The 18,869-nt window shown below is 49.4% G+C and overlaps 1 protein-coding gene across 3 annotated transcripts in view; it reads left to right on the plus strand.

The window, feature by feature from the left end:
• Positions 1-18,869, plus strand: part of PEX14 (peroxisomal biogenesis factor 14) — a 156,511-nt gene that overhangs the window by 111,412 nt on the left and 26,230 nt on the right. The window lies entirely within an intron of this gene.

The raw sequence follows: 18,869 nt of genomic DNA on the forward strand, positions 1-18,869 counted from the left end.
AGTTAGAGGGGGAGAGAGAGATCTTTCATCCACTGGTTCACTCCCCAAATGGCTGCATCGGCAGGGGCTAGGCCGGGCTGAAACCAGCAGCCAGGAGCATCATCCAGGTCTCCCACATGAATGCAGAGGCCCAAACATTTGGGCCACACTGTGCTGCTTTTCCCAGGCCATTAGCAGGTAGTTGGATCGGAAGTGGAGCAGCCAGGACTTGAACCAACGCCCATATGGGTTGCTGACATTACAGCCAGCTGCTTAACCTACTACGTCACAATGCTGGCCTCGAGGAGCCACTTTTTAAAAATATAAAGCAGTTTGTATAAATATTCAGGAGTGGACTACCAAGTATCTAGAGTTACTTTTTTTTTTTTTTAGATTTATTTATTTATTTGAAAGAGTTACAGAAAGAGGGAGACATAGAGAGATCTTGCACTCTGCTGGTTCACTCACCCAGATGACCTCAACAGCCTGGACTAGGCCAGACCAAAGTCAGGAGCTTTATCCAGGTCTCCCTTGTGGGTCCAGGGGTCCTCTGCTGCTTTTCCTAGACCATTAGCAAGGAGCTGGATTGGAAGCAGAGCAGCCAGAACACAAACTGCCCATTGGGATGCTGGTGTCACAGGCGTGGCTTCACTCACGGCACCCCAGCTCCGGCCCCCATCCCTAGTTATTCTTTCTTGCATATTCTTCCAGATAAGCTCAAAGAACATTTGAGAAAGTTAAAACTAATGTTTTGTTTTTTTTTTTGGAAACCTAGAAATTAATGTAGAAAAATTTCCCCATAAATTTCAGCCTCCTTCTCTCTTTGCAAAGCTTCTTTATCTGACTTTGTCTAAGGTTATCATGGGGTGGGTGTTCGGCACAACAGGTGAGTCTCCACTCGCGAGGCCTGCATCCCCTACTGGAGTGCCTGGTTTGAGCCCCCGTTAACGCTGTTTCCAACCCAACTTCCTGCTAATGCAGAGCGTGGGAGGCAGGAGATGACGGCTCAAGTACTTGGCCACCCACGTGAGAAACCCAGATGGAGTTCCAGGCTCTGGCTTCAGCCTGGCCCATCTCTGGCTGTTGCAGGCACGTGAGGAGTGAGCCAGCCGTTGGACGCTCTCTCTCCATCTGTCTCTCTGCCTTCTGACAGGAGCCAGGAGATTCTTGTGGGTTTCCCGTGTGGATGCAGGGACCCAGGCGCTCGGGCCAACTTCTGCTTCTTTCCCTGGTGCACCAGCAGGGAACTGGACAGGAAGTGGAGCAGCCAGGCCTTGAACGGGCACTCATAGAGGATGCCGGCGTCGCAGGCGGCAGCTTTACCCGCTGCGCCACGGAGCCATCCCCGGCCCTTCTACTCTTACCTGTCAGCCTCCACACCACGCCTGAGCCACAAGCCCGCACCCTCCCTTTCTTCACTCTTTGCACCCATTCAGTCACCAATTCCTAGAGATTCAGAAGAAACCCATACATGAGGAGCAGACCAGCAGATGGAAGATCTCTGTCTCTCTGCCTTTTGAATAAAAATTTAAAAATTAAACTTAAAGAATGATTATCATAGTAATTTTGTATTTCTCATGACTACTGTGAAAGGAATTTTTTTTTAATTACTAACTGCTGGTGCAAAGGAAATTACTAATTTTTATTTTTAAAGCAAGATTTATTTAAGTCAGAGACCTCTAGCCAGAGAGGCCTGGAGGGGAGCTAGGCTTACTTTTTTACTTTTTTTTTTTTAAACATTTGTTTTTTTTTCCCCCTCTGGACTGTTTATTTTATTTTTATTTATTTTTTTTTTAAATTTTTTTTGACAGGCAGAGTGGACAGTGAGAGAGAGACAGAGAGAAAGGTCTTCCTTTTGCCGTTGGTTCACCCTCCAATGGCCACCGAGGTAGCGCGCTGCGGCCGGCGCACCGCGCTTTTCCGATGGCAGGAGCCAGGGGCTTCTCCTGGTCTCCCATGGGGTGCAGAGCCCAAACACTTGGGCCATCCTCCACTGCACTCCCTGGCCACAGCAGAGAGCTGGCCTGGAAGAGGGGCAACCGGGACAGGATCGGTGCCCCGACCGGGACTAGAACCCGGTGTGCCGGCGCCGCAAGGCGGAGGATTAGCCTGTTGAGCCACGGCGCCGGCTGTTTGTTTATTTTAAAAGCAGAGTTACAGAGAGGCAGAGAGAGAGAGAGAGAGATAGAGAGAGATCTTCCATCCACTGGTTCACTCTCCAAATGACCACAACAGCTGGAGCTGGGCTGATCCAAAGGCAGGAGCCTGGAACTTCTTCCAGGTCTCTCATGCGGGTGGAGGCGTCCAAGCACTTGGGCCATCTACCACTGTTTTTCCAGGCCATAGCAGAGAGCTGGATTGGAAGTGGAGTATCTGGGTCTCAAACTGTTACCTGTATGGGATGCATGCACTTCAGGCAGTGGCTTTACCTGCCGCGCCACAGCGCTGGCCCCAGTTTATTAAAATACATATTTCCTGCCTTATTACATGGGCTAGAAGTTTAACAAAATTTTAAAATGTTAATGGTGACAATGGTTATGTCTTATGATAGATAATTTTTTAAGAGAAGAGGAATTGTCACTGAATGATGCAAGTATATCCTACAGTTATTAAAAGTCTTCAGGGGCCGGCACTGTGGCATAGTAGGTAAAGCTGCTGCTTGCAGTGCCGGCATCCCATAAGGGTGCCGGTTCATATCCTCGCTGCTCCTCTTCTGATCCAGCTCTCTGCTGTGGCCTGGGAAAGCAGTAGAAGATGGCCCAAGTCCTTGGGCCCCTGCACCCATGTGGGAGACCCGAAAGAAGCTCCTAGCTCCTGGCTTCAGATCAGCGCAGCTCCAGCCATTGCAGCCAACTGGGGAGTGAACCGTCAGATGGAAGACTTCTCTCTCTCTCTGTCTCTCCTCTCTCTGTGTAATTCTGACTTTCAAATAAATAAATAAATAAATAAATCTTAAAAATCACAGAAGAAAGTCTTACAGTCCATCGAGTGCATTTGCACACTGAAGGTCCACTGTGAACTTCTCAGTGTTTTAGGTTTTGGGGATGTAGTGATGGATCAGAAGGCCAGTAGGCGATAACAGCAGTGAAAATCCTTGGAAAAACCAAACGAAATGAAAGCTACACACAGTCTGGTCGCCAGAGAAATGTCGCATGGGTGTCAGTTGCTGTTGAAAAGTGCCTATAGCTGGGGGAAATCGGAGGAAGCTCTGGTAGTGGACAGGCTAGCCCAGGACAATGGACAGGTGCTGCGTGGGGCCAGAAGAAGGCTGGTGGACAGGCTAGCCTAGGACAATAGACAGGCTAGCCCAGGACAATGGACAGGTGCTGCGTGGGGCCAGGAGAAGGCTGGTGGACAGGCTAGCCCAGGACAGTAGACAGGCTAGCCCAGGACAATGGACAGGTGCTGCGTGGGGCCAGGAGAAGGCTGGTGGACAGGCTAGCCCAGGACAATGGGCTACGTGGGGCCAGGAGAAGGCTGGTGGACAGGCTAGCCCAGGACAGTGGACAGGTGCTGCGTGGGGCCAGGAGAAGGCTGGTGGACAGGCTAGCCCAGGACAATAGACAGGCTAGCCCAGGACAATGGACAGGTGCTGCGTGGGGCCAGGAGAAGGCTGGTGGACAGGCTAGCCCAGGACAATGGGCTACGTGGGGCCAGGAGAAGGCTGGTGGACAGGCTAGCCCAGGACAGTGGACAGGTGCTGCGTGGGGCCAGGAGAAGGCTGGTGGACAGGCTAGCCCAGGACAATAGACAGGCTAGCCCAGGACAATGGACAGGTGCTATGTGGGGCCAGGAGAAGGCTGGTGGACAGGCTAGCCCAGGACAATGGACAGGTGCTGCGTGGGGCCAGGAGAAGGCTGGTGGACAGGCTAGCCCAGGACAATAGACAGGTGCTACGTGGGGCCAGGAGAAGGCTACTGTGGTGGGCGGAGCACCATGGACAGAAGACATGTGTGTCTCAGAGTACTGATGTGGCAGGGGCTGAGGGATAAAGTGGTTTGCTCTAGTACAGTTTTACTCATATCTCTGGGGAGCCTTGAAGATTCTAAAGCGGTGTTTTCAGGGCAAAGAGGAGATGAAAGTGGGACTCTGGATTCTTCCTGTGACCCCACTGGCTTTCTCTAAACCTGAACGGCAGTACTTTGTCTGCTAATATATGTTCAGTTTCCATTATTTATTGTTGCACATGTTTTTATTCAACACCTACTAGGTACAAATAGAACCAGAGTGTTCTAGTTACAGGGAAAAGAGCAGTGATTAAAATGGCCAAAATTCCTGTCTGCTTTTTTGAAAAGATTATTTATTTATTTGAAAGAGTTACAGCGAGAGAGGAAGAGACAAAGAAGAGAGAAATCTTCATCTGCTGGCTCAATCGCCAAATGGCCGCAATGACCAGGGCTGGGCCAGGCTGAAGCCAGGAGCCAGGCGCTTCATCAGGGTCTCCCATGTGGGTGCAGGGGCCCGAGCACTTGGGCCATCTGCTGCTGCTTTCCCAGACATGTTAGCAGGAAGCTGGATCAGAAGTGGAACAGCCAGGGCTCAAATCAGTGCCCATATGGGATGCCTATCCCCAAAATTCCAATTTTTAATGAGCTTGCCTTCAAATGGCAGAGAAGGAGGGCGACAACAATAGAGTGAGATGCAAACATAATGTGAGTAAGAGCAATAGAGAGTTCTTGGGAGCTTGCAGTTTTAAACAGTGTTCTGGAAAGGCCCCCTGTAAGGTGACATTTTGAGCAAAAACTTCAAGAAAACGAGGAAGTAAGCCATACAAGATTTCTGGGGAGAAAGAGTTCTAGGAAAAGGGAACAACTTGTGTCTGAAGCAGCAGCATGGGTGGCAAATTCTAGGAACAGAAGGGAGGCCAGTATGCAGGCAAGGACGGTCGTGAGAGGCAGGGTCACAGCATTCACAGGAAGTGAGGTCGAGCGGGGCGTGTTGATCCCAGTGAAGACTTCAGCTGTACTTTGGCTAAATTGAGAGAGCATCAGAGACTAATTTAAGCTTTGGTAGGAGCAGCCTGGCTGCTGTGTTAAGAGTGAACAGTAGAAGTGAGAGACAGGAAGTGGTATTGTGTTCTCAGAGCACTGGATGTTTTTTAAAAGTGAATCCAACAGATTATCCTGATTTTTCAGATCTGGGATATGAAAGAGAACTAGAAATTAAGGAAAAGTCCAAGGTTTAGGGCCTTGTATAACTGGGAGGTTTGGAGTTGCCATTCACTGGGATTGGAACAGCTTGGAGGAGCAAGAGTGGGAGCCAGTGTGTAGGGTGCTGAGTGTGACACAGACATCCTTGGGCAGATGGGCACTAGGGGCAAGTTCAGAGGAGAGAGGTGTGAGCTACAGATACAGACTCAATAGTCTCACCTTGGCTGTGTGTGAACATGCACTCTTCCCACTCATCCACCCCACAACACACCTCAGGTGTACTGAAATACTTAGGAGGAAAGAGGCAACGTGTCTGTAACTTAGTTCATAGAAAATAATTATGCAGATTGACAGGGAATAATAAAGAAATGTGATGAGTTTAATATTTAAAGACTCTGAGTGAAAGGGGAATACTTTTATTATTCTTATAACTTTCCTGTAAGTCTGAGGTTATTTCACAGTAGAATGTGGTTTTTAAAATTTTTTAAAAAATTTATTTAAAAGAGTTACACAGAGGGCCGGCGCCGTGGCTCAGTAGGCCAATCCTCTGCCTGTGGCGCCGGCACACCGGGTTCTAGTCCCGGTCGGGGTGCTGGATTCTACCCGGTTGCCCCTCTTCCAGGCCAGCTTTCTGCTGTGGCCCGGGAGTGCAGTGGAGGATGGCCCAAGTGCTTGGGCCCTGCACCTGTGTGGGAGACCTGGATGGAATTCCTGGCTTCGGATCAGCACGATGCGCCGGCCGTGGTGGCCATTGGAGGGTGAACCAACGGCAAAGGAAGACCTTTCTCTCTGTCTCTCTCTCTCACTGTCCACTCTGCCTGTCCAAAAAAAAAAAAAAAAAAAAAAAAAAAGTTACACAGAGAAGGAGAGGCAGAGAGAGAGAGAGAGAGAGGAGAAAGAGAGGTCTTCCATCTGCTGGTTCATTCCCAATTGGCCACAATGGCCAGAGCTGTGCCATTCCAAAGCCAGGAGCTTCTTCCTGGTCTCCCACACAGGTGCAGGGGCCCAAGGACTTGAGCCATCTTCCACTGCTTTCCCAGGCCATAGCAGGGAGCTGGATTGGAAGTGGAGCAGCCGAGACTCGAACTGGTGCTCATATGGGATGCTGGCACTGCAGGCGGAGGCTTTACCTGCTACAGCACAGCGCCCGCCCCACTAAAGGAGTTTTCAAGCAGAAAGAAAATGATCCTATGTGGAAACACAGAAGTTTAAGGAAGAATGCTGGCTGTAAAAGTAAATAAGGTTTCTCTTGTGGGTTTTAACATGCGTTGGAATGAAAATGCTTGCTATTATGCAGCAGGAGTGTTGGAGAGAAAGCGTTCTAAGTGCTAGAACTCGTTGGGGAAATGGTGGTTTCTCACTGATGTGAAGCTGTGGTAAGCCAAGGCTATGTTGTGATAGCTAGATCAATGATTCTCAGACTTTTTAGTCTAGGACCTCTTTTACCCTTAGCAGTTTGAGATCCCCCACTAGACAGATGCCTGGTAATTATTGTTGCAGACAAGATCTGATGTGGGCTGGAGTGAGGGTGAGAGTTTGAAGAAAAGTAACATAGTATCTCCTGCAAGCTGTTTAATAATTACAAAAAGAGTGACTTTGCCACGGAGAAACCTTTCGGAAGCCACCTTGACTACAAGCAAATAGAAGGAAAAACTGAGTTAAAAAGAAAGAAAAGAGTGGATTAAAAGGGTCAAAAAGTAAACAAATTGTAGATGAGGTATATAAACCTCAGAGTTTCAGTATTTATATTAAATGTAAATGGGCTAAATAATGCACTAAATTCAGTTTGTCAAGATTAGACTGTTTTAAAGATTTATTTTATTTGAAAGACAAAGTTACAGAGAAAGAAAAAGATCTTCTATCTACTGGTTCACTTCCCAGATGACCACAACAGCCAAGGCTAGGCCAGGCCAAAGCCAGGAGCTAGGAGCTTCATCTTGGTCTCCTACATGGGTGGCAGGAGCCCAAGTACTGGGGCCATCTTCTGCTCTTTGTCCAGACGCATTAGCAGGGAGCTGGGTCAGAAGTGGAGCAGTCAGGACTTGAACTGGTGCCCATATGGGATGCTGGTGCTGCAGGTGATAGCTTAACCTGCTGTGCCACAGCTCTGGCCCCAAAGATACTCTTTATGAAAATAATATTTCCGGGGCTGGTGTAGTATAGCAGGTGAAGTGGCAATGCTGACATCCCATATGGGGACAAGTTCGAGTCCCAGCTGCTGTACTTCTGATCTAGCTCCCTGCTAATGGCCTGGGAAAAGCAACAGAGAGTAGCCCAAGTGTTTGGGCTCCTGGCACCCACTTAGGAGACCCAGATTAAGCTCCTGGCTCCTGGCTCGGACCTGGCCATTGTGGCCGCTTGGGGAGTAAACTAGCAGATGGAAGACCTCTCTCTGTCCCTCCCTCTCTCTCTAACTCTGCCTTTTAAATGAATAAAATTTTAAAATATATATTATTTAAAAAGTGTTTGTGAAAAGCCCTTAGAAAGCTATCTCATGAATCGCAGTAAGTTCAATATGATCACATTTCCTTCACATTGAAACCAATCTTTGGTTTAACACTGGACGGTATGCTCATCTTTGCACATGGGTGCCAGGCTGCACAGAAAAAATCACCTGGGCCAGGTGCCCAGAGTACAGGGCCCTGTGTGAGTGAGGCAGTGAGGGGCCGACAAGGCCCAGCCTCACATCCTGGGCTCATTTGAAGACGTGGCCCTCGTGGAGTGAGGCGGTGGACCCTTCCTTCCCCACGAAGACGTGGCATGTGTGGAGTGAGGCGGTGGGCCCTGCCCCACGAAGTCGTGGCCCTCGTGGAGTGAGGCGGTGGACCCTTCCTTCCCCACGAAGACGCGGCCCTCGTGGAGTGAGGCGGTGGGCCCTGCCCCACGAAGACGTGGCGTGTGTGGAGTGAGGCGGTGGGCCCTGCCCCACGGCAGTGTGGTTCCTTCTCCTTCAGCTCATACATGAGTTGAATTCAGATCAAGTTAAAAATGCTGCAACTCTGTTGTTTCCTTTTGTCTTTTTTTTTTTTTCTTTTTTTTTTTTTTCTTTTTTGACAGGCAGAGTGGACAGTGAGAGAGAGACAGAGAGAAAGGTCTTCCTTTTGCCGTTGGTTCACCCTCCAATGGCCGCCGCGGTAGCGCGCTGCGGCCGGCGCACCGCGCTGTTCCGATGGCAGGAGCCAGGTGCTTCTCCTGGTCTCCCATGGGGTGCAGGGCCCAAGCACTTGGGCCATCCTCCACTGCACTCCCTGGCCACAGCAGAGAGCTGGCCTGGAAGAGGGGCAACCGGGACAGGATCGGTGCCCCGACCGGGACTAGAACCCGGTGTGCCGGCGCCGCAAGGCGGAGGATTAGCCTATTGAGCCACGGCGCCGGCCTCCTTTTGTCTTTTTTAAAAATGTAATTGAGATCATGCTATGAATATAGCATCTGCTTTTTATGTCTTATCAAAAGCATTTTCCTATATCATCAGAAATTGTTCCTATGAATATGAACATTTGCATATCACATTTTTGAAATATATCATAATTGCCTAATCATTACTCTTTAGATATTTACATTGTTTAATCTCTTTGCTGTTAAAAATATGGTGATGAACCATCTTTCTACATAAGTCTTTTTTAAAAAAGATTTATTTATTCATTTGAATGGCAGAGTTCCAGAGAGAGAGAGAGAGAGAGAAAGGGAGAGACAGATCTTCCATCAGGTGGTTCACTCCCTAAGTGGCTGCAGTGGCTGGGGCTGAACCAGGCTGAAGCCAGAAGCAGGAGCTTCCTCCAGGTCTCCCACATGGGTGCAGGGGCCCAAGCACTTGGACCACCCTCCACTGCCCTCCCAGGCACATCTGCAGGGAGCTGGACTGGAAGCAGAGCAGCAAAGACAGAAACTGATGCTCGTAGCGGGATGTGGGCATTGCAGACAGCAGCCTCCCTGATGTGCTGTTTGTACTATCAAGTAGATACATACACAGCTGGCCCCCTGCATCTGCGCCTGCCGGATCCATGGAGTCAACTAACCACTCTGTCCAGAAAACATGTTTTGAAAAATACATCTGTGAATGTGTAAGACTTTTTTCCTTGTCACTATTCCCTAAATATTATTCTTGAACAACTCCCTATGTAGAATTTGCATTGTATTGGGAGTTATAAGTAATTTAAAGATGATTTAGGCCGGTGCCGCAGCTCACTAGGCTAATCTTCCACCTGTGGTGCTGGCACACCAGGTTCTAGTCCCATTTGGGGTGCTGGATTCTGTCCCGGTTGCCCCTCTTCCAGTCCAGCTCTCTGCTGTGGCCTGGGAGGGCAGTGGAAGATGGCCTAAGTGCTTGGGCCCTGCACCCGCATGGGAGACCAGGAAAAGCACCTGGCTTCTGGCTTTGGGTCAGCATGGTGCGCAGGCCGCAGCGCGCCGGCCGCGGTGGCCATTGGAGGGTGAACCAATGGTAAAAGGAAGACCTTTCTCTCTCTCTCTCTCTCTCTCTCTCACTCTCACTCTCACTCTCACTGTCCACTCTGCCTGTTAAAAAAAAAAAAGATTTAAAGCATACAGGGAGCTGTGCTTTAGATTATATGCAAATACTGTATCCTTTTGTTGAAGAAACTTGAGTGCCTGTGGATTTTGGTGTATCTCGTGAGGGTCCTGGAGTGAATTTCCCATGAATAGCAAGAGATGACCATGTGTATTTTGGTTTGATAATAGAAATGTCAGTCATCTTTTTGTCACTAGAGCTAAGATACCTGAGTGGAGCTTCTTAGAAGGAAGGAGGATTGTTTTGGGTTATGATTTTGGGAGTTCAGAGCCTAAGATCGGGTGGCTCTGTTGGTTTAGGCACCCGGTAAGGCTAGGGGAAGGCATAAGGACGGTCACGTGCATAACCGATGCATTGTTTGTTCATAGCATGAATTCTTCTGCAGAATTTTGAAGTACTCATGTATGTACAAATGTGTGTGTGTGTGTGTGTTTGTAGAGAGAGGGAGAGAGGCAGAGGAATAAATGAAATACCTACCCAACATGAGAAATTGGGGATAAGAAATTTTTTTAACTTTGATTTAATAAATATAAATTTCCAAAGTACAACTTTTGGATTATAGCGGCTTTTTCCCCCCATAACCACCCTCCCACCCGCAACCATCCCATCTCCCGCTCCCTCTCCCATCCCATTTTTCATCAAGGTTCATTTTCAATTATCTTTATATACAGAAGATCAATTTAATATATACTAAGTAAAGATTTCAACAGTTTGCACCCACATAGAAACACAAAGTATAAAGTACTGTTTGAAGACAAGTTTTACCGTTAATTTATATAGTACAACACATTAAGGACAGAGATCCTACATGGGGAGTAAGTGTACAGTGACTCCTGTTGTTGATTTAACAATTGAAAGTCTTATTTATGATGTCAGTAATCACCTGAGGCTCTTGTCATGCACTGCCAAGGCTCTGGAAGCCTCTTGAGTTTGCCAACTCTGATCTTATTTAGACAAGGCCATAGTCAGAGTGGAAGTTCTGTCCTCTCTTCAGGGAAAGGTACCTCCTTCTTTGATGGCCCTTTCTTTCTGCTGGCATCTCACTCACAGAGATCTTTCATTTAGGTCATTTTTTTTTTTTTTTTTTGCCATAATGTCTTGGCTTTCCATGCCTGAAATACTCTTATGGGCTTTTTAGCCAGGTCTGAATGCCTTAAGGGCTGATTCTGAGGCCAGAGTGCTATTTAGGACATCTGCCATTCTATGAGTTTGCTATGTAGGGGATAAGAAATTTTAGGGAGACTCCCATTTAACAGGTAGGGAAGCTGAGATCCTAGCTGTCCTACATTGCCAAGCAAAATAAACACCTATTTTTGGATTTGGTTGAGTACTGTATAATTACGTCATGTTGACAAAAGCATCTAATACCAGATGACCTTGAGCTACACAGATTGATGGTGATAGCATGATTTTATGTATTGACCTATTAGGACATAGCATTTTGTATGTGTTATAATCAAATTAATATGAGGACTTAAAAAAGAATCTGATAGCTTGATAGCAATTTAGAGAGCAAGTTGAATGTAAAATAACCCTTCTGATCACGCATTACAACGTGAAAGAGCCCAGTGCTCACTGAGCGGCCAGGGACGTGCCTGCTGCCTGCACTCTGGTGACCAGGTGTGCCCCTGACTGTGTCTGGCTGTGGAGTTCGTGTTTCTCACATCAGGCTGTCTGGAGGCACACAGGAGACGCCGGCCACCCCTCTCAGCCCAGAGCAAATGTTTGTTTTGTTGCAGTGAGGAAACATTTCCATGGGTGAAGTCAATATTTGGAGCCGAAAGAAACATTTGGGCAGCCAGGATGTGTCAAAGTAGAACAGGTGTCTGCCTTTTAAAAACACATTAAAAAACAAAACAAAACAAAACAAAACTATCTTGTACTTGGCTGCTGTGGTTGCCACTACAATGAGTTAAGCAAAAATCAGAAATTGTGGATGAGGTCAAACACTAGTGCCTGGGTGCGACTCCTCATCTCTTTCCACTCTGCTTTTTCTGTTCTGGAAATTGGGGATAACCCTTTAAGTGATTTTGTCAGATTGAAGATGGTTTTTTTTTTTCTCCTTGCAAATATTTTCTTGTTAAAGATAAATTTAATTTTTTCCTTTTGAATCAGAAAGGGATTCATGTAGAGCAAAATCCCTAAGGAGGATGTGCAGTGAGAAGGCTGCCTCCACAGCTACTGGTTCCCCATCCATTTAGAACCTGTGTCACCGGTTTTATGCCTTTGCACACACTCAGTGTGTATGTGTGTCTACGTAGGTTTTTGTAACACGTCCCATGTCCCTGGCACCTAGTTCCCTGCCATGTTCTACGTGTGTATCCTTGGTTTTCTTTTTTTGCTGGAGGCTGGGGAGATTGATCCGGAGAGTCTGCATATTGAAATTGTGCTGGCTGTGTCAGGTGGCCGAGGGGAGCAGGTACACCCCTGGCAGGACACCGGGAGCCCCGAAGTGCAACTGCTGCTGCCTCTGGGTCTTGCCTGGGCAGGAGGCAAATCTGCCCCTCGTTCTGTCCATTTTTCTTGATCTATAAAATGAAAGGATGGGTCTGGCGCTGTGGTGCAGTGGGTTAAAGCCCTGGTCTGAAGCGCCGTTATTCCATATGGGCGCCAGTTCCAGTCCCAGTCCCAGCTGCTCCACTTCCGATCCGGCTCTCTGCTGTGGCCTGGGAAAGCAGTGGAAGATGGCTCAAGTCCTTGGGCCCCAGCACCCGCGTGGGAGACCTGGAGGAAGCTCCTGGCTTCAGGTCAGCACCGCTCCAGCTGTTGAGACCATTTGGGGAGTGAACCAACAGATGGAAGACCTCTCTCTCTGTCTCTACCTCTCTCTGTCTTTCAAATAAATAAAAATAAATCTTTAAAAAAAAATGAAAGGAAAAGATCGGGAGATACACTAGATAAACTACAACTTTTCCTCTAGTTCTGAATTTCTTTGGTTACCAGAGATGTGTGCGTGCGCGGGTGGTGTGTGTTTAAACAGGCAACCTTCGCTGCCTTTGCTGAAGCAGAAGCAGATTTAAGTATTATTAGGAGTGTGCCTGTCTGGCTGGCGTCTCCACACGCACAGGCACGCACAGGACTTAGCTGGCCTTCGGCTTGTACGTAGCAGCAGTTCCTGATTGCCACCCCAAAGTCTGTAGGACACAGTCACGCACTTCCCTGGACTTGCTGCGTGTGATGTGAGAGGGCTGACCTCTCGGTGTGTTGCCAAAGACCTGCTGAGTTGGAGACTGCTGTCCGTGACAGCGGCCACAGCATCTAATCCTCTGGAATTGATGATCAAACATCCAAAATAACTCCTCTAACTTAGCAGAGAGGAAGTAAAAGAAAAAGAAAACGTTTAGGCTCTATAGATCTAAAAATAGGCATGGATGCTGATTGGAAACCCTCCCAGTCTTTCATATAAGAGATCTCAATTTGTGCTACACAGAGGGGCAGCTCGCCTCTGTCTTGTTCACCAGTTATACTGCTCCCCAGAGAAGCTCGATAAATCTTGCAGGAAAGTTTGCTCCTTACGCGGAAGGAGCTAAGCTCACTGCCTGGTGGGGCTGATGTAATTTAGGGCTCCAAGGGAGCCCGTGTGCCTTGCGGAATGCCCTGTCGGAAGTGAATGTGCAGAGACTTTTGATCTTGGTCGGTCTGGCCGTGTCTTTAGTACTGTTGGGCACCAGCCCCTAGGACCCCAGGCTGTCTGCTTTGGAATAAAACTCCCAGAACTTGCATCACCTTCACCACCGAGGTGATTCTCCTGCACGCGTTGCCGATAGACTTCAGAGCTTGCCTGCTGCTGTCCTGGTTCCACCACCACCTCCTTGACACCCCACACTTCGACACGGCCGAGGTTTTGCACCCCCTCTGCCTCCCTGAGAGGCGAGCCCTCCTCCGCTGACTTTGAGAAGACAGAGCTGCCTTCTCTCTGGACTTCACGTGCAGCAGGCCTGCCGGGTTCCGTGCCGTCAGAGCAGCCGTGAAGTGCATTTTGCACCGGTGTTTTGCTTGGTGACTTACGCGAGGCGACGTGGCTGGGTGATATCCCGTGTCCTTTAGTCCTTGTGTTTATTTTTCTCCCACGTTTAAAGGATGTGTGTCTCTGTGGTTCACTGGGACGAGGGAGGGTTGGCGCGCATTTTCAGGTGTCGAGGTGAGATGACACCCGTGGTCAGGGATCTTTCTTTCTCTTTCCTTAGGTGGCAGGAGGCCGTTTGGCTGCTTTGTGAAATAGCATTTCTACTAGCGATTTTAGGATACTGAGAGGACACTCAGCAACTCTCTCCTGTTGTTGGAACTTTCCCTTCCTCTCTTCAGGAGAGGGGAGGGTCTCTGCCCTGCTCTTGAATTTACATATCCATAGCAAGATGGTGGGCGCCAGCCCCCTCCTGGCCATCAGATCAGTTTTTATAAAAACTCTTTCATTCAGGGTAATGGTATTTGGAACTAGTTTTATCAAATACTGTTTTTCTGCTTGGGAATAGTTAATCAGTGGAGAAGAGGGCATTTGGCTTATTTGCTTAATATTTTAACCAAGTGAATTGGACAGGTTGGGGGACTGGGGGAGGGGATGAGAAAGTGGGTGGGGGAGGCCCCATAAACAAGGTGATATATAATATTTTTTTTGTTCTCCTTTTAAATAAATACCGATCAGCTTTATGTTCAGAGACAATAGGAGCCGTTGGCTTAAATTTGCAGTTTACTGTATTTATGGCTGTAATATCAAGGTGCTGCCGTCGTAATTTCATGCCCCAATGAGAAGAGCAAGGTCGAAGCAAATGCTTCCATCGGCATCTGCTAACACACTAACTCATAAACAAGGCCCGGCTGGATCAGGTGGCACGGAATAATACAGGCTAATGAAATACAGCACAGCTTTCCATTACTGTTAGTTTTTACAGTGTCGTCATTACGTGTAATTTATGTTTAAAAAATTCAATTTTATACAAGGCACTGGGAAATAGGGGTCTACAGGTCATCCAACGACTTTTAGAGGCTCTGAGAGTCCTTATTGTACTCTACTCTTCCAACAAAATGTTAATAAAATAAAATAAAAATACTTTTTCCCCTTCCCCTCCCGGAGCCTCTTCGGAGAGAGCTGATTTTTCTTGCACTTTGGGAAGTATTTTTAGCCAGCAGTCTCCTCTGCCTCATCTCCTCCCAGAGTGTGCTGGGCCAGATAACTACTTGTGTTCTGAGAGAGGTGACCCCCGCTCAGTCTCCGAGAGTCCCAGGTGAATTGTCCAGGTCCCGGAAATAGGACTGCGTGTGGCTGGGGAGGAAGAGGGTCCAGGTTCCTGGCCCCTTAACCCCTGCCCTTTGCCGCCAGCCTCTGGCCCTGTGCCCTTCAGCCCCACCAGGCTCTGCATTTTTATTATAAAACGCAGCCTCTGTTGGAAGGTACCCTGGGGCGTTCGTTACCGTGTGCGTTTTCAGACTCTTCCTGACCCTCTGTCCTGGCTGTGGTTTGACCTGAACGACGTGAAGAAGGGCACTGCTGTCCTCCGCCATCCGTCTGTCTGTTTCACCTGCGTGGGGCCGGGCCCACGGCAGTGCCCAGTGGTCACGGGGGATAGGGTTGAGGTTACTGATTCTGAGAAGCCCTTGCCCAGCCGGTCTCACCGAAAGAGGACAGTGAGTCATGGGAATGGCCCTGGGACTCCGTGCTCACGGCCAGTTAGGTAGGTGCGGCTCACAGAGTCAATAGGTTTGGTTTTGTTTGTGTTTTTAACAGAAACCTTTAGAAAAAGAAAACAAGCTTGTTTATCTCCTGGGGGAGAACAGTGTGGCCATCCTGAAGCCACTGAGTTCCAGGCTGCAGCCCTAAAGCCTGGCTTTGTTCGTCAATAGGAGGCTGGAGACCCTCCCTGCGGAAAGTGTGGGAAAAGAAACTCTGGCGGCCTCTTCAGAGGGGCAGCACAGCCCTCCTGGGAAGGGGTGTGTTCCCAGGCTTTGCCGGTAGATTCTAGGGAACTGGAAGTGGGAGCCAAGAGCTTCCGGCAGCAGCAGTACTAACAGGTGGGCTGGCCTCTGCCTCTGTCGGTCCACGCACCGCTGCCGCCTCGGACAAGTGTCCTTGGACAAGGCTCTTGCTCTGCCTCCTCTTGACTAAAGCTAGTGAGTGGAGGGAATAGCTGAGCAGGACTTTCTTAGTGTTGTTCTTTATCAATAACAGATTTTAATTGTCAGTGCTGTAGACTGAGGGTGGGGGTGGGAGAGCTGGGGACTTGAAAATCGCCAGTGGCGGGGGGGAAGTTACTGAAAGAAAACATTCGCACGCTAAGCTGGTGGTGTCATCGTGGATGCCGATTGATGCCCCAACTTGATAGCACGGACTGGGCCTTCCACGTGTAGCCTGGAGCCTACGGGGGAGGGGAGGAGGTTTGCAGGCCACCGGACGGGAAGCCCTTCACTCCCATCTCTTGCTCTGCACAGCCACTGCCAGTCCCTCTGCGGTTAGATTATTCCTCATAGATAGCAATCAACTGGAAGGAAGTGTGTGTGTCTAATTTGCATGAGATTATTTAAAACAAAAAAAAAAAAGGTCTGCATTAGTCAGGGTGATGGTAAACAACGCAAAGAGATGCCTTTTATAATATAGCCTGGGCCTCAGCTTTCAGAGCCAAATATGATTCACTTACAATTGGCAGTCTGCTTTATTATTCCTCTTAACCTTTTAGATTCTGCAAGGTCTCAAGCTAAGATCTACTCTGTTTATCTCTGTGCGGGTGGGAGGACCAGGGCACTTGAACGTCTTATGCGAGGGGCCCATGGCAGCACCTCATCCTACAGGCAGGGAATCCTCAGCACCGGGCAATGACCGTGTAGATGAGATCGCCAGCTGTCAACTGGAGGGCGGTGGGTGGTGACTCTACCCCGGCTCCCTGAGGCCCGGATGTGTCGGTTGAGTCCTGACCTGGGGACGCTCAGGAAAGTGCCGGCACCGTCAGGGGAGGTGTTCAGATTGGATTGGGGTTAGGATAATAGAATGAGCTGCAAGTGGGGACACTCTCCCTTTGTCACCCTGGGCTTGTTCCAAAGGTTGTCTGATAGGAACTCGGGGTTGAGTGCGAGTGTCCTCTCAGTGTAGCCGCTGGGTCCTGATCCTCAGCTCCTGCGTGTGCAGGTGGGAGATGGGAGAGGAGCGTTCGGGCCTTCTCTGCAGCTCTTTCACAAGGCTGAAGACGTAAGACCTGGATTCTGAACCTGCCACTTGATGCCACGTAACGCTGTGGTGTGGTGGGAAGTCACAGGCCAGAGAAGGGAACCCCAGGCCATCACTGGCTGCCCTTCTCTCAAACGTCTATGATTTGGGCCATGGTTTCACCCTCCTTGGGTCTTGGTTTTTTTTACATGTTAAATGAGGGCAATGACCGGGATAACGGTCCAGCTCTGAAATTATATTACCCAGTGAGATTGTTACAATGCTTGCTTTTTTTAAACAAAGAAAAATGATTCACTTATTGTAACTGAATCAAAATCCTGACTCCCAGAGAACAGGGATATCAGAATTCCAGCCGGTGTAAATTGAAAGCATCAGATGATAAGGTTGCTAAAAAACAAGGCTTGGAAGGAAGTGCTGATGCTCTTTAAGCTGTGTCCTCACTGGTGGCTGGCTGCCGTGATGCCAGGAACATGTTTTATTAGGAAAGCAGGCTTCGTAAAAGCTCAGGGCCAGAGGCAGAACAACGGGCAGGGAGTCCTGTCCCTTTAACCAGCGCAGCTCGCAGGGCTGTGGCACAGCCTGTAACTTACTGTATATTTCCCCAGCGTTAAACATTATCGTACTTGTTTATATTTGAAAGAGCCAAAAGGGAAAATGAGAATGCAACTGAATGCTCCTTTTGGGAAAATTATCCTCATTTGCAGCCAGCGGCTGACAAGGCACTCGAACCACCAGGTTTCTAGAATTCCGCAGTGTGCCAGTGACCATCAGCCTGTGCTGACGTCCAGATGCTGCTGTCCCCTCCCGCGGCTGATTAGGAACTGGTTAAGACAGTGTCTCCCCTGCTGGGACTCCGACAGGGTGCTCTTCCCTTTCAGTAGCAAAGTGATCGGCAGTCACCACTCGGGCACAGACTCCAGAGAGCAGTGTCCACGGCTTTGCCCCCAGTTTGTCCGTCTGTCCTGTCCCTGTTCTCCTTGGGAGGAGAAATGATGGGAAAAGCGGTTCCTTTGCAGCAAGCTGCGGAGTCAGGGAGGAGGAACGTCCCCTGTCCAGCCCCGCTCGACTCAACTTCGGCTTGTGTGTTCGGGAGGCAGTAAGTGCCAGTAAGCAATATTCTTGGAACCTTAGAAGCTTTCTCATCTGTCCACCTCCCCCCGCCCACACACACCAGCCTGGTGAGCGCCCAGTGCGCTTCCGACTTCCCGGGCGTGTGGCCTGGCCATCCACTGGCTCGCCCCGCGGTGTGAGGAGGGGAAGAGCTGCAGCTTTAAATGGACAGACCTCAGCTGCTCAGCTCGGCTCAGAGCCAAGGGTCCAGAGCCACTGAACACTTCAGGCACTCTCCCTTGCCCAGTTGCGGTGGGGTGTGAAGATTTGAGGGATGGCTGCGTCCGCCCGCGCCGGTCCAGTGCAGGGCAGAGCTGTGCCGGGAAGCACTAATGCGCACCATCTATTAGCCTCTCGGCGCAGAGCACGAGGCCCCGGGCTTCGGAAGATGCTGATCCTCGGAACCTCCTCGTGCTTCATCCACCCCCAGGGGCAGTATACCAGGCTGCGGGCCTCGAATGGAGGCTGCCGACCAGATGTGGAAGAGCTCCCGGCTCTAGTTTAAAAGCTCCGTGCTGCGGATCGACTGGATAGTGGGCTTCCTGGAACGGCGTGGGCTGGCCCAAGTGGTCTTTTGCAAACTAATAGTGACCTCCTCCCGGCCTTCCCCACTCTCAGCAGCTGCAGCGCTTCCCTGTTTTACAGCTTGTTTCCCTGTTTGTACAGCTTTCCCTGTAGCCCCCAGGTGGTCCTTGGGCAAGTTTTTCTCATGGCCTGGCCCTCACTGGGTGCCTGTTCTTCGGGTGGGTGGGTGCCCTCACCCTTGCCCGAGAGTCACCGTCCCCCGTGTGCATGCTGGGAATGCGGTCTTCACGGGTGTTTCACTCCTTTCATTCCTCCATGGGCAAATCCTCTCCACATGTTGTAGCCACTGCAGATGGCGCCCTGCTATTTCCTGGTGTGGTTTGTGTGTCGGGAGGGTTAAAAAAAGGGAGGGGGGAGCAAAACC

This window comes from Lepus europaeus, chromosome 5 (genome assembly GCF_033115175.1).
Source record: "Lepus europaeus isolate LE1 chromosome 5, mLepTim1.pri, whole genome shotgun sequence".
Lineage (NCBI taxonomy): Eukaryota > Metazoa > Chordata > Mammalia > Lagomorpha > Leporidae > Lepus > Lepus europaeus.